Below are 14,802 nucleotides of genomic sequence, written 5' to 3'. Positions count from 1 at the left end.
ACTCATTGCTGAATTGCATCTACTGTAAATGATGTTTTAAATATTTCGCGGAAAGTATTATGCCTCTTACATAGAGAGACGAGTTGGTTTTTTTTTCAATTGTAAAACCACCCCATTTCTTCAGCCAGGAATATGATTTACAGAGTGAAAAAGTGAAACCCATGATATATGTGAAATAGGTAATTGATAAATCATAAAACGGGTTGAGTAGAAGATGGAAAAATACTTAAGCTGGATGAATTCTACTGAATTAAACCAGGCTATTAAATTGCCTAGCATCCTGCTTAATAAAACTGATATGCTGTTTTATGCTGGACATTTGCGATGGTAGATGGCTTCCCAGAGCAGAATGCATTTCATCTGCTGGAGAATCTGACGCGAGGCAAAATTAAAATTTTGATCTAAGGTCTGCAGGCTTTCACGAAGATAGGTACTGAAATGCTGAATCCTCTGCCTGCAGATAAATGAAGTATCCAAAGCTCCATGCCTGCTACCAGGTGTCTTGTCTGGGCACAGAGCCCCGCGCTATAGGTGATGCTGCCCTTTAGGACAAGGGGCCGTATAGAGCAGTCACAGCCTGCGCTTTTCACCCCACCGGTTGCACTCAGGCTCTCTTGGACACACGCAAAAATGACAGGGCAATTAAGGCAGAAAAGGAGAGGCTGTTGTTTCTGGGGAAATTACACAACGGAGCCCCATCCACGGGAAAAAAAATAGCTGCCTTCACGAAAGACCAAAAGGGAACCGCTGCACTGCGACTGCTCGAGCCGTGGCTAGCTGCCCTCCTGAAAGGAGAGGGAGGACGCATTGGGTCCCCAGAGCCCCCCTGGCTGCAGCTGAGCCGTCCCAGCTGCAGGCTGGCACGCTCTGAGAACCCGGGGAACTGAGGGAGGGACAGACGGCGTGTGAAACGGGAGCCCTTGTGCCTCCCTGCTAATTCGGGCATCTGGGTGGCTTGCACTGGAGGATGCCAGGGGCTGCCTCGGCCCTGGCGCCGGGGACACCCCCTCCGTGGAAGGGCTGCCTCCGCCCAGCCGGCTGCCCTCCCCTTTGCAGGAGAGCAGGGGCACCGCGGGGCGGCTGGCGGAGGGAGCGAGTTATCCGGGTTAAGAGCAAGGATGCAGAGGACGAGGCGGCAGGAGGAACCGCAGGAGATGTGGCTGCTTCTGCAGCAGATCCAAAGGGACTTTCTGCAGCTGTGCTCCCCGCTCCTGCAGCGGGGTGCAGCTGGGATGGGATCCCCCGCACCCCAATAACCTCGGTGCTGCGGTGCACGCAGGATGGCCCTGTGCGAGGTGGGCTCGGGTCGGATACTGATGTAATAGCTCCACTATTTCAGACAGCCAAAAGGTGCCCACCAAACCCAGTTATTCCACGGCAGTGTGCGACCCAAAGCCCACCGCTGCTGCTGGTGGTGAACTCGGGGGGGCTGAGCCCCCATCCCACCCATCTCATCTATCCATGACTGGTTCTTCTCCGCTTCACAGCGGTGGCAATCAAGGAAGATTGGGCAGATGCAGTGAATGAGCAGAGAGCGAGGATGTGATGCCGATGATCGCGTTTTGCGTAAGGAGCAAATAACTTCGCAGCTAACCAGTCAAGGAGTTCCAGCTAACCTCTTTCTTATCATCAGCTGGGAAATTTGCTGGCATATAATCGGCAGCCCGGATTAACATGCCCAGCTGCTTGTGGAAGAGGTCCACCCATGAAAGCTGGCAAAGGGGACAACTGATTTCCAGTTGAATTAACTGGTATAATCTTAGACTGATATATTTTTCATAATTTTTGGTATGGATTGGTATAAGCATTATCAGTATTAGCCTAAACCGGTGCAGCTACTACCTATTTAAATCCCACTTCGAAGGGAAAACATTGGCGCATACCCAGAAAAGTAGAGAAATGCCTCATAAAGCTCCCCGAGTGCAGGTATTGTCTAAGGAGCAAAATTTCTCCAGCAGGATGGACAACGTGAGCTGGAGTGTAAGACGTGGTACCCACCACCCGCCAGCCCGGCTTCAAATTCCCGACAGGCGCGTAACGAACATTGGAGGTAATTAAAGCTTTCCTGCCTGTTCTCAGTTGATGTCTAGAGAGAAGCCGCGTCACAGAGACGCTCAGCACCTGGAAGGAGCCAGATAACCTGATAATTTGTTAAAAGACCCTTTAAACCAACACCCGGCAGCTTCATGGGAAATGCTAATAACAACTGTTGGTACAGACACGCTGGTTCGTTATCTCCGCGGGGTTAAATTACCCCATTCATTCACGCTTCAGAGGACAATGAGCCTGGCTGGCAGCCCCAGAGTAATCCTCTGACCCAGCCCTACCTGCAGTGACACCGGGGCGAAGGAGGACTTTTAGGAGGGTATCGGTTTCCACAGTAAACTTTCCCAGCGGCCGGGAGCTGAGGAATTGCACTTCTGCCTGGGTGGGGAGCAAAGCAGCTTCACGCATCGCTTCAGCAGGCAGCTGGAAGAGCTCCAAGCCCCCCAGCAGCGCCTGGGTTGACCCGGGGTTGAGACGGGGCACCAGCACCGGCGTTTCGTGGTGCCAGAGTTAACCTGCAAATCATCGCAAAAACTGTTTCGCGACAGTTTTGCTGCGCTTCCATTACAAATCCCACCCGGGGCCGTAAAAGCAAAGCTGGCTGCGTCGCACCAGGCGAGGTCGGAGAGGAGATGTGCGGTCCCACGGGACTAGGTAGGCTGATGGCCGCCCGTGGCAGCCCGGCTGGACTTTTCTTCTGCATTTGTGTAGCAAAAGAGACTGGCCTGACCCTGGGGGGGGGGGTTTCTCACACGCTCTCAGCCTCATCTGCCGTGGTAACGCCCAGAGAAAGGGTTAGTTGGACCAGGGGTGGGAGATGTGGAAAACGCAAGCTCAGACCCGTGTGGGATGGCTGCTGGCAGCGTTGTGTTTGCTTTCCTCAAAGCAGGCATGACTTTTACTCTTTTTTATCTCAGCCATTGTCTCTCCCCATTGTCCAAACATATTTCTTACCAGCTGGTAATTTATTAAGTGTGTGCTGTAACACCCAGCTGTATCCCATGCCACTGTAAACTGACTTAAATAAACTCTGCTCGCTCAGGACGGAGCAACCGGCCAACTTGTAATCAGTGCAGGCACTGAAGAGGAGAAAACAGCAAAGAGAGGACCACGTTCAGAAACGCACTTGAGGAGCAAACACCACCAAAATCAGCACTGACCTTAGTAGACCTTGACTATTCCCCGGACAAAACAGCTGGCCATCTAACAAGAGCAGGGTTTAACAAGGGCACGCGGGAGGAGCAAGAAGGGATTGGGAGCGATTTGCAGATGATGTATCGGCCAAGGCCCTTACTCTAAAGAGAAGAGCCGTCTCCCGCATGGTTATTAACAGATGCATTCTTACTACATCCGAATAGCTGTTGGATGGAAAAGGAAGATCCCTAAGTGCCCCCGGTCCTGCAGGAAGCATGCGTCCAGCTCGGGCACCTGAGCAGGAGAACACGGGGTTTCTGGAGGCTTCCCTTGCAACAGGAGAAAACAACTACGCTTGGACATAGTTTGTTTGTTTTTTGTTTGTTTTTTTTTTTTTCCCCCCACTGAAATTAATTTCATTTACAAATGGAGTTTTAGAAGAAAAGAGAAACTATTCACACTTTCAGGTCAAATTCAGCTATTGATTTCAGCTAGAAAAAAGCACGGATCTTTCTATTTTTTTTTTTTGGAAAATGTCAAAATATTTCACTTCAGACTTGCTAAAACATTTGACATTTCCCAAGCAAAACCTTTAAGCCCTTTGTTTCCAAACAGCATTTGTTTATTTCTAAATTGACCTAAATTAAAGAACAAAAGAGTTAAATAACTCAGCAAAGCAAAACAAAGTACTTCAGATTTGAATCAAAGATGATGTTTCAGGTTGACCCCACATGACATGTTTGGGGTTTTATATTTTTCCCCCAAAAGCTGAGATTCAACATACGCTGGGTTTTTTTTTGTCTGGTTTGGCCAGGGAGCCAAAAAATCCGTCATCAGCTCAGCTTGATGAGGAGCTCTTCCGCAGACTCCCTGGTGGGAAGAGATCCCTGCTGCTCCTTCCTCGGGATGGGCATGTTGAAGAGCGAGAGGAGCCCTCTTGGCCGACGGGACAACGCAGTTGTCCTCGTGCAGGATGGAGAGCAGGGAGACTTGTGGCCACCGGACCCAGCTGCTGAGAACATCTGCCAGCATCTCCGGGCTGATTTCTGCAGCTTTGACTGGTTTATAAAGCTTCAAGTGAGGCTCGTGTCCCTGTGCCATCCGAGCATGGCTACTTTTAATTCAGTATTTAACGTGAGTTCAAGTTAACTTCACGTCAGCTTGCAGCCCATGACATGGCAGACACGCGTGTGCGTCCATCAGCGGCATTACACCATCATTAGCAGAGGTTTGGGTAAATACACTACCCAAGTATTCGATTACTGACTCACTTTCATGCTTCGCTTTTGGTTGTTATAATGTCAAACTTCAAATGCTTGCTTTATTTTTTCTGCCTGGGCAGGCAGTTCATTTAATGTCATAAAACAAAAAAGGCCACATTGATGACATATTTCGACTTTTTTTTCCTGCCGCTGTTTTTTTTTTTTCCTTTAGCTGTGCTTGACAAATGAACAGAAATATGGGGATGAAAGAGAAGAACAGAGTGAGGGAGAGATAGAATAGAAAACAATAATAGTTTTAAGTATAACAAATTGAATAAATATCATAAGGAAATAATCAAAACTAATGTCCCTTGTTCCAGATGCTGAAATGTTTTGTAAATCGCATTTGAAGAGAAAGGTATCTTGGCTTTATTTTCCTTCTTTTTGATGCTGTGACTTCCTCAGCTGGGGTTATCATTTGCAGAGACGGATTTCGGGGTGGAAAATCCCGTGGGTTCAGAAAGCCAGGGTGCAGTTCCTGACGCTGTAGTCCTACTTCGGGACGCTATCGCCTGTCCCGACCCCGTTTTGCTGGGCACGGCCACACCAGGTGAGCTTCCTGGGTTCACTCCGTAAAAGCCCCTGGAGAGAGGGGATGCTGCGCCGCCCCTATCGCACAGAAGCGCGGCAGCTGCTGATGGGCGTTTCACTCAAGAAAAAGGGAAGATTTAGCAGTTCTCACTGAAAGGCCCCCTTGGAAACCCAGATTTGCTCGGGGGGGGGTGTGTGTGTGTGTGTGTGTGTGTGTTTTTCTCACCCGTTTGCCCTGTCCTACCAGGAGACCTTGGGCAGCGCGGCCTGGGCTGGCGATCTTGACGAGCGTTTTGGGGGGCATCGTTAGCAGCGGCATGAGCAATAACCTGCGGGCTGCAGGGAGCTGCTTGGGCACCCTCCTGAGGAAAGCCATCCGTCCCCGCCGCTGCGGGGGTCAGTCCCCGCAGCAAACCTGCTGCAAGCCTGCGAGAGAGCAACCAGGAGTGCTAATTGGATTGTATCAAAACTGCATATTTCATAAACATTACATCATTTCCTTGCTGCTTTCAGCAGACTGATTCAACAAATGTTTTCTATTTTACTCCAGGATTCAAACATGAGATGGGCTCAGAACTTGGCAGTAATTTACTTGCAGCTTAAATTTATGACATATACGAACATTTATATTCATTTAAAATGAAAGGCAGAGCTGCACAAACATTTTTCATCCATTTTTTACTATATGTGCTGGTTTTACCTTCTGTAGAAATTATTATATGTCTAGTTATATAGCCAAGGGAAAAAGAGAAAAAAAAATAAGTTCTTATACTTCAGGGGAAAATGTGTACAATTAATATCAGTTTACACATCTGTAATAACATAAAATATATACACCCGAGGTTATGTGTCATGACATAAATCATAAAAGGGTCATAAAGAGTTATTTAAGAACCTTGTAACAGATTTTATTAAATAACATTATCAAATATTAAAGCTTTGTGTGAATAAGTGCTGTAGAAGGGCTGCACAAGCTTCCTTTGCCCAGTATATAGCTGTAAACAAATTTTTCCCAATAAAGACTAGAAAGCTGGACCAGATTCTTGGCTAGCTTCAGCCAAGAGCGATCGTCTGGCTCTAGCAGGGCTACCCCAGTTGATCCAAGCTGCGGATTAGCCTTTTTGTGCAAAACCCCCCACGGTCTGAAAGAGGCGATGGTAAAGGGACGGTTTGTCCCAAGCAGTGTCAAGAGCTCTGGGATTAAAAAGCAGGAGGAGAACCCCTCTGCTTGCACGGGTACTTTGGGAAGTCCCATCACCTTCCAAGGCTTGCTACCTTCCCAGCATGGTCTTCCCAGCCCCTCGAACCTGGGGCAGATGCCTGGGCTGCTCTCCTCCACACCCGTCTCCGTTCCTAAGGCACCAGACCTTAAAATCAGGGTATTACTTTCACAGTAAAAAATATTGGAAGTGCTCTCGGAGATCCCCACGTTTGCCTAAAGGTTTATTTCCCTTTTCCTCCCTTTCAGGACTGTACGCTTGGTGTATAATACTTGAGAAAGTTGGCTTTCTGAAGTAGAGGGGTAGGAAATATAGCGCCCATAAAGTTTTATATCCTTTCTCTAATAGATATTTAAAAAAATAATAATTTCTCTGCATAACGTATTTTTCTTTGCAAACGTGGAGTACCTGAGACTGTGGTAGGGTATAAAGATTTTATTGGTGCCCATTTGGGATGGCGCAAGAAAACTCTCTCTCTCTCCTTGTAAAAGTTTTAATAAAATAAAATTATGGAGCATTTAGGAGAAAATTAATATCTAATTTTGGTGAAATACCAGAATACTGCCAAGCCCGCTCAGCCCCTCAATAAATAAAGGAGCAAGCAGAGGAATAAATGAATTTAGCCAGGCCAGCTTCCCAGCCTCCCCGCTGCCTGGCAGGGACCGAAACGCCAGCCCTACCTCAACCCTCTCATCAGCCACCTGGAAAAGCCACGGCAGGGATGGAGACCGGGACTTGCCGGTGCCGCGAAGCCCGCCTGCCCCTCTCCCCCTTCCCAGGTACCGCGTGGGTGGGACCACCCGTGTGCCAGCTAGCCGGGGACCGGCACACCCCCAGGCGCTGTGCTGCACGGTTGTCCACCCAGCTGCAGGTATCTCCTGCTGCCTGCTCCCTCTCGGAGTCCTGGAGGAAGACCAGCATCTCCCTAGGGTGACCCAAGCTACGGTAAGATCAGAGGACCTGTCCTGTGGAGGCACTTTTCTTTCCCATGCTAGGTCAGACCAAACACTTCGCTTTGAGATGGCTGCCAAAGCTAGGTGAGATCGGTATGATCATGGGAACCAACAGCTAGAATTTCAGCCATAGGCAGGAAAAGGTAGACAGCTGAGGGGACATATCATGTGGTGCAAATCTACCCAGGACAGGAAAATTTTATTGCTGTTTTATAAGACTCTGTTGAGACCTTCTTTAATAGCGAATTCAGGAATTTGGTCATCCACGTGCAAGGAAGCTCAGCTGGAGCTAGAGCCAGCACAGAGAAGAGCTCCAAGGTACCGCAGGGAAAGGAGAGCCTGTCTGTTAGCCAAGAGAAGTGAAAGCCGAGAGCAGATATAACTCCTGTCCACAACCACATCTCAGGGATGGAGGAGATCCAGTGAGGCCAGTGCTGGCTCCAGGCAGGTGGATCTCCACTGGCCTGCAGCTGGAAGAAGGTTCCCAACCATCCACGGAGACGGTCCCAAAAAAGTTTCCCATAGAAGCTGTGGCCATAAAACCTCCTACATTTGTGGTTTTTTGGAGGTTATGGAAGGCGTAACACCACGTGGGAGTCTCCAGCGCGAAGACGCTATCACCGTCCTGTGCTCTTGTGTGCTACTTGAGACAGCAGAAGTTTGGAGGGTGGAAATACGCTCTCCTGAGCACTCCCCTTTGGTCCTCCACTCCTCCACCCCGATCCCCTTCAGCCATGCAAGGCTAGGGAAAAAGCTAGTCCTTGCTGGGTATCCCTCCTGTTTTCCATAAAAATATGTTTCGGTTTGGTAAATATCAGCAATACAGCCATTCGTTATATATATACTGAAAATAACTTGCTTGTGTTATTATATCAAAGTCATTAGGCATCGCATTCAATACTCATACTATATTAATTCCATATAAACGAGGGGGTTAGTAAAAGTGGTCTGACTTAAACAAAATAAAATGGGCTGACTTCGAAGATATTGGTTGCAGATAATACAAGATTTTTTTGATTAAAGTGTATAAGAATTTGAATAAGAATGCATTGTTTGGAATATATTTCCATTGGTCTCCAAAAGAATTCTTACTTGCAGATATATGTGGTTTGCGTTAACAGGCGAAGGATTAAAAAAATACGTCGGTTTGGGCTAATTCTTGTAATTATATATTTTTGGTAAATGTAAATTGATTTGGTATAATAGGTCTGATTGGAAAATTACCTGTTTGAGATGGGAAAATAAAAGAGACTGTTGGACAAGAGTTTGAAAAAATGTTGGGTTTCAGTAGGATGCTTTGCTCTGAATGAAAGTCTGTTTCAATAAAAATGTTGATTTGAAAATTGTGGTTTTTAGTAGGATGGTATTTGATCCATTAAAACTGTATTGGTTTCATTCTTTATGTTTGCCTTTCGTTGAAATATATCGGTACGAAGCATGAAATAAGCATGTGTCAGGCATTACTCAGAATAAATAAGGGGGAAAAAAAAAAGAATGGCAAAGCAGCAGCAGCTATAATTGTGAAAGCAAGCCTAAATAACCCAAAGTGATTTCACGTCACGTGGCCCTCACTCTGGAAAAAGGCAGAGCTGCGCGCAGAAGGCAAAGCCCCGGCGTGACGGGCAGAAGGAACCCAGCCTCTCCCCCGGAGAGGCGGGAGAGCGTGGCCACTGGTGTCACTGGGAGGAGGATCAGGCCCCAGGAATGCAAAGATGGAAAATATCTGCTTTATTAGATCAGCCCATCCAAGGGATTGTTCCGCAGAGGACGGGCAGAATTGCTTTGTCTGGCCCAAATTTGCATATACCAGTGACAGGGATCCTACCGCTTCCCTTGGAGGACTTTTCCACATTCTAATTGATCTGATTGTTAGGAAATTGTTCATAAAATTAAGAATCTTGGAAGTAAATGAGGGAACCCAGGCAGAACTGCTCCACGCAAAGAGCAATAGCCATATGGAACGAGTTAGGCTGGGGAAGGCAACCGAGCAGTATAAATGAGTTCAAGAGACATTCAGATTTATTTCTGGAGAAGGAAAGGGACTGGGAGTATGATGAAGAAAAGCAGGGAGGTGGGTTTAGCAGGCATTTAAAAAAGGAAGGCATGCCTGAAGGGAGGACATTTACAGAGAGAGAACTCGGAGGATGTTTTTCCTAGGACTTCTCGTTTTTATTGATGGGTGGCATGTGAGAAAATCATGCTCCCTTGTTGCACAGAAGGCGAAAGAGGTTCCTTTTTTTCTTGAAAAAGGTTTTATTTCAGGGAAAATTCAGCTGAAGAAATGGGTTATGCTCTCGAGGCATTGCTTCCGCCATGCTCCTCTCTCAGCCTTAACGCATGCTTTGCTGGGGGCGCGCGCTTAAATCCCTGTAATTTCAAGTTAAACACAAGAACCGTGCACTGAGCCTTTACACCTGAGGAGCGTGACACCTCTGGCCATTCCTGGCGGCCAGGAGAGACAGTTCGGTAGACCACTCCAAAGCCAACTCCTGCAGAAGTCCTCCATGTCTGCCCAGCAAACCCAACCCACCGGACCCACCAGCCCAGCTCTGACCAAAGACCATGCTCGTAGAAGAAGTAACGCTTATAAACTAGGGGTTTTAGGTGTTTGGAAACCCCGGATTCAATGCAGGGGTTTCCTGGAGAGGCAAGCCGAGAGGACAGGCCTGACGGCACGCAGGGTGTCACAGCCGGTGGATGCTGGGGCTTGTGGCAGGGCGCAGGCTCCAGGGCGGCGCGAGTCTCAGTCTGAACTAACCAGCCTGCTCCGTTTCAGGGGGCAGGGAAGAGAGAAGAGTGCGGCCCAAGTCGCTCTTGCTGCGGGACGTTGTTGCAGCAAAGCCTGTCCACCTTGCGGGCTTCTGCACCGGCAGAGAGCACGGGTGCTTCGTGCAGCGGGACACACGCACACGCACACAGAATGGGAGTTACGCAGTCCAGGTAAGAAGAGAAAGAATAACCACATCGCACTTACACTGTTAAAATTTCAGACAAATTAAAAAAAAAATAAAAAAAATAAATCCAACAACTATTGCTGCAACCTTTTCCAAGCCTAATGACATAGGTAGGTTATGCACAGCCGGGGGTTAACTTAGGGTTATAAACTCAGGTTATAAATAGACCTGCCTGGTGGAAGTAGAGGCATGTCCATAAGGAGTTACCAAACAAATCACTGCCATTTTCACCCTCGCTGGCAGGCCTGGAAGAAAGGTGTCACCAAAAAAGAGTGGCAGCTCCATGCTGACAAAGGCTTCCTTTCTCTGCTGTCCATCACCAAAGAAAAGCATTTCTGTCACTTGACCCTGCCAGTCACATTAAAAAATGAAAACTTGCCCAGGGGACACACCAAAAATGAGTCCCCCCCTCCTCCGCCTAGAAAATAAATTAGTGTTTGCAAAGAATGGCTTCAGATGGACGAGGCCGGGGCAGAGCTGGCAGGAGCCGCTGGCCTCGCTGGAGCTCTGCCCTTTCGCACGGGGCTGCACTTGGCCTGTCAGGCGTGATTAATTCTGCGACTAATGCAAGGCCACAAATGCACTTTGTCAAACGCTGGGGAAAAGCCCAGGCGGACCAAGCACAGGTTTCCTGTGCGCCAGCCACTGCTGAAGGAACGCTTTTGAGATACCGAGGTCTGAAATTCTGAGTTAGTCCTCGGTAAGCAAGCAGCGAGCCTGGGCAGAAGGAACAAAGGTCTAAGGGGCGCAGAGAATTAACTCCTCGGCTGGGGCGACAGCCGCAGGCTCGCGATAATTTAGCTATTTTACAGTATGCCTTGTTCCCATTAGGACGGGTGGACTCTCTGCAGAATCTGACGTTTTACAGTCTTTCTGTTACGCAGAATCACAAAGTGTCCTAAGCATGACAAGAAGGGGCTGCAGGAGCGAAGAGGCGCACCGCTCGAGCTCCACCTTTGCGTCGGTGTTGACCAGGGGGGACGGCGGTGGCTCTGCGCTCCCTGCAGCGCGCAGGGGCATCTAGCGGCGAGACGCCAGAAGGCAGCAGCCACCGAGTGAGGGTGGCCGGGCTTCCAGAAACCGGGGGGGTTCATCCCTCGACTGCTAACCAGGACCAGCTCTACCCTTCGTCATTCCCGATAGGGCTTAATAACCCGTAAGGTCCGACCAAATGTTTAGCTTCCTTACGCACTCCTCTCCACTGCTGTTAGCAAGCTGTTACCCATTTCCAGTAGGAGCTGTTCTTGCTGTAATTTAAGGTGGTTTCTCCTCTTTCTGTCCGCCACGGAAAACCTATTCCCGTACCTGCCAGGCAGCCCCGTCCCCGCAGGCAGGACGGGTGCATTAGGCTCCTCAGCTGTGCATCAGCACCTCCTGCCTGCTGCTGCCCAGCTGCCAGACAAGCTGCAGCCCCAGCCTGACTTCATTGGGAAGCTGCAGTAAGAAGCGCTGGACCTCGCTCCGCACGGACTTTTCCGTATGTTGAGGGTACCGCTGACCCCGCACCCCGCCACGCACAAACCAGCCTGCGCCCCTTCTCGTTGCCTGCAGTGTCACCTGTCCCTCGCGGTTGTCACTAGCCACCGATTTACACTCGCTGGAAAATCATTTCTGCAGAGTAGAGGTACAGTTTTTTGCCCTGCGCATTAATTAAGCTACCGCAGAAGGAGGGCAAGTGTGATAGAAACCTGGATATCCGTTCCCCAGGCGGATAAGAAATGTTCCCGCCTGCCTTGCCCGTAGTGTTCATTGCAATGTTGGGAAAGCCGTGCCTAGAAATAACCCCTGTGTTTGGAGCGATGAGATTAAAGCCAAACTCCAAGACAAAACCTAGCCTGCTTTCTGCAGCGGTCCCCATGGAGGGGACCTTGTCCCATCCTGAGCCGCGGGCAACTCCCTTAGGGGTGGGCACAGGATGAGTTTCACGATCTCATCATTTTTTGCTGCGAGGCTGGAAGGATAAGTACTCAGGAGCACCGTTTGTAACGGGGCGAAAGGAAAAATCAGCCAAAAATAGCATGCTGAACACTCTTTCGGGACCCTGCGCTTTGGGACCATTAGGCTGTTCCGGGGCGTTTTACTTTCCTACATAAAAACGAGGATGCTCTTCAACACGAACTTATCGTCTAAAATGTTCAACGTTCACTCAGACCACCACCAAATTTTAAAGTCTTACGAAGCCTCGTGTTTCATTTCTTCTGACAAAGGGAGCTGAGGCCAGACCCCGCCTTGCTCTGTTGCTGGCACTGTCCAGAGACGGAGCCGTTTGCTTTACGGGAGAGGTGGTGCAGAAAGGCACTCGTTTCGCAGGGCAGGATCGTGTCTTAAAAAAGCATCAGCCGTCCCTCTTAAAAAAAACCTGGACGGGCTCCACAATACCACACACCCTGTAATTGCTCCTATTTGACTCCAAAACCAAAATGAAACCTGGCACAGGCTCCCGGCCATACTTGATTACATGTGACTATTCCGTATTTGCACGTTTGAAAAGTGTGTTGCTGCTCTGCTCTGATTTTAGGCCCAGATAAGAGTGTGAACAACGGCTTCACTCGCTGCCCGGTAAGAAACCCCTTACTGACATCAGTGTGACTTTGGGGTCTGCATTTAAAAAAATTTAAAGGAGGATCATTTCAGCCGCTCTGAGGAGGCTACAAAGCTTACTAAATAATATGCTGATGCTGCAGATTGGTTTAATAAAGTTGAGCTCTAGTTAAGCATTTTAATGCGCATGTTGTAAATAAATAATGGAAGACACTGCTTCTTTAACATAGCAATAATTATTTTGAATTAAACCCTCGTTAAAAAGAAATTAACTTTCACCTTCCTGACTCCATCACTTATTCTGGAAGAGCTAGATCACACTTCAGCAGGGGAATTCTTCACAGCTGGAAAGTGAGGACTGCGCTAGTTTGAGATGGGCATGAATTATTGAAATTTCCATCAAAAAGGAAAGCTGAAATTGAGGGCTTTTTGCAAAAGTGCTACCATCAAAACCTCACAGGTTTGTTCCACGTACTGTTTGCATTTCCCAAGTTTGTAAGGTGAAAACTCTCCCCTGTTGCACCCAGCCAGATTTTTCAGATGTTGCTCTGCCGTTCTGTCATTTCAACTTAATGAAATGAAAATTTCTTGCTTAAAAATGCTGTGCTTCCTTGCCCTGTCTGTAAAGGCTGAGAGCGCGTTACGGGGCGTACCGGGAAGCTGGAAGAGGTACACGGGTGAAGCATCCGCAGAGCTGCCGGATCTGGCACACCTCTGCTCTACCTGCTCGGCCCAAATTACCTCCTTAGCCCAGACCAGCAGGAAAGCATTTAAAAACGCTTTTATAATTGCAGCGTTATTGATAGCAATATCTTGAATCTCATGCTTGTAAAACTGATTTCAAACTTTGTCAGTGTTTAATTCATTTTTTTACGTTTGACGTGGCTACTGCTGGTTATTTTTGTTGGCCACGTTCAGGGTGGGAATAGATAAAACTATCCGACTCCCACCGAGAACATACTGCCGTCCCTCAGGGTTTCCCATTTCTGCGTGGTGCTGGCTCTCGTTACAAGCTTACTGTAGCTACAACGGGAATAAAATAATGAAAGCCGTGGGATTACCGCATCCAAGGTTCATGGGAAGGTAAAACGCCCTGTGAGCCATCCTTAGGTGCAACGTATACATCTAGAAACGTGGGCATCGAGAAGAAAGTCACGCTGACCTGAACGGAGGGATGTCCACCTGATGGCCCCATCCTCTGCCGTGGTTTTCCCTTGGTGGTGCTCGATGGCCTCTCTCTGCCGGGGGGGAAGAAGAACAGTCCGTTCAGAGCAGGAATCAAAAGGCATTTCACACTCCGAGTAAAACAAAGCTGGTACTTCCCACGCCTATAAAAATTCAATCAAACAAATCAAAACATTCTTTACTGAATGTTTTATTAAGTATGTTTTCTGGTGCCCCCCCCCATGCCTATCTTACCTCCCCTGAAGAAAAACGAAAAGGAAATCACTTTTTTAAGGATGGAGATGAAATTGGGTTTGGTTCTTCTTGCTTTACAACTGCCCCAGAAAAACACAGGTATTCATCCATCACAAAAGCCTGAAAACCAACACGCTGGGTGAGTCTCTCTGCATTAACGGTGAACAACACATCTGCATAACTGCCGATGTCCTCCTTCTGAAGGCTCTTGGAGGAAGACCGCCCTGACCTTTGGATTTGCCAAGAGGAGCAAGCTGGGAGATATCTAATATATCTGGGATGTGTTGGCATCAGTGCTCCCTGTTCGTTTTCATAACCACCGATTTTTTGACCTAAAGGAGGTGGGGAAAAAAAAGCGATTTCCTCTTTAAAGCCCTCTGAGATCTGCTGTGGGACAAGGCACTTCTGTGGAGCAAGGAGAGCAGGGAGCTACCCAAGAGACGGGAGAGCACTACTTGCACTTCAAGGACTGCAAATTCAGGGATAAATTCAGACATAACGTAAAGGGACGTGACTGCTTGCGCTGAAGGTAAGTCCATGAGATCATAACGTGGCTACTTCTGCTGAGATCCTGCTAAAAACTTGGCTCCACCGAGACTCCTGGCGGTTTTGCTTTTGACTTCAACAGGGTTAAGAAGTCTGGGGACGTCTGAACTGCATGAGAAAAGGGTCAGGAACGAAAGGTTGGGGAACCTCAGTGGACAGGCGCTTGTCCATGCTGCTGCGTCTCCCACGATGAGTA

This window comes from Aptenodytes patagonicus, chromosome 3 (assembly GCF_965638725.1).
Source record: "Aptenodytes patagonicus chromosome 3, bAptPat1.pri.cur, whole genome shotgun sequence".
In the NCBI taxonomy this organism is placed as follows: domain Eukaryota; kingdom Metazoa; phylum Chordata; class Aves; order Sphenisciformes; family Spheniscidae; genus Aptenodytes; species Aptenodytes patagonicus.
This window is presented reverse-complemented; position numbering follows the sequence as displayed.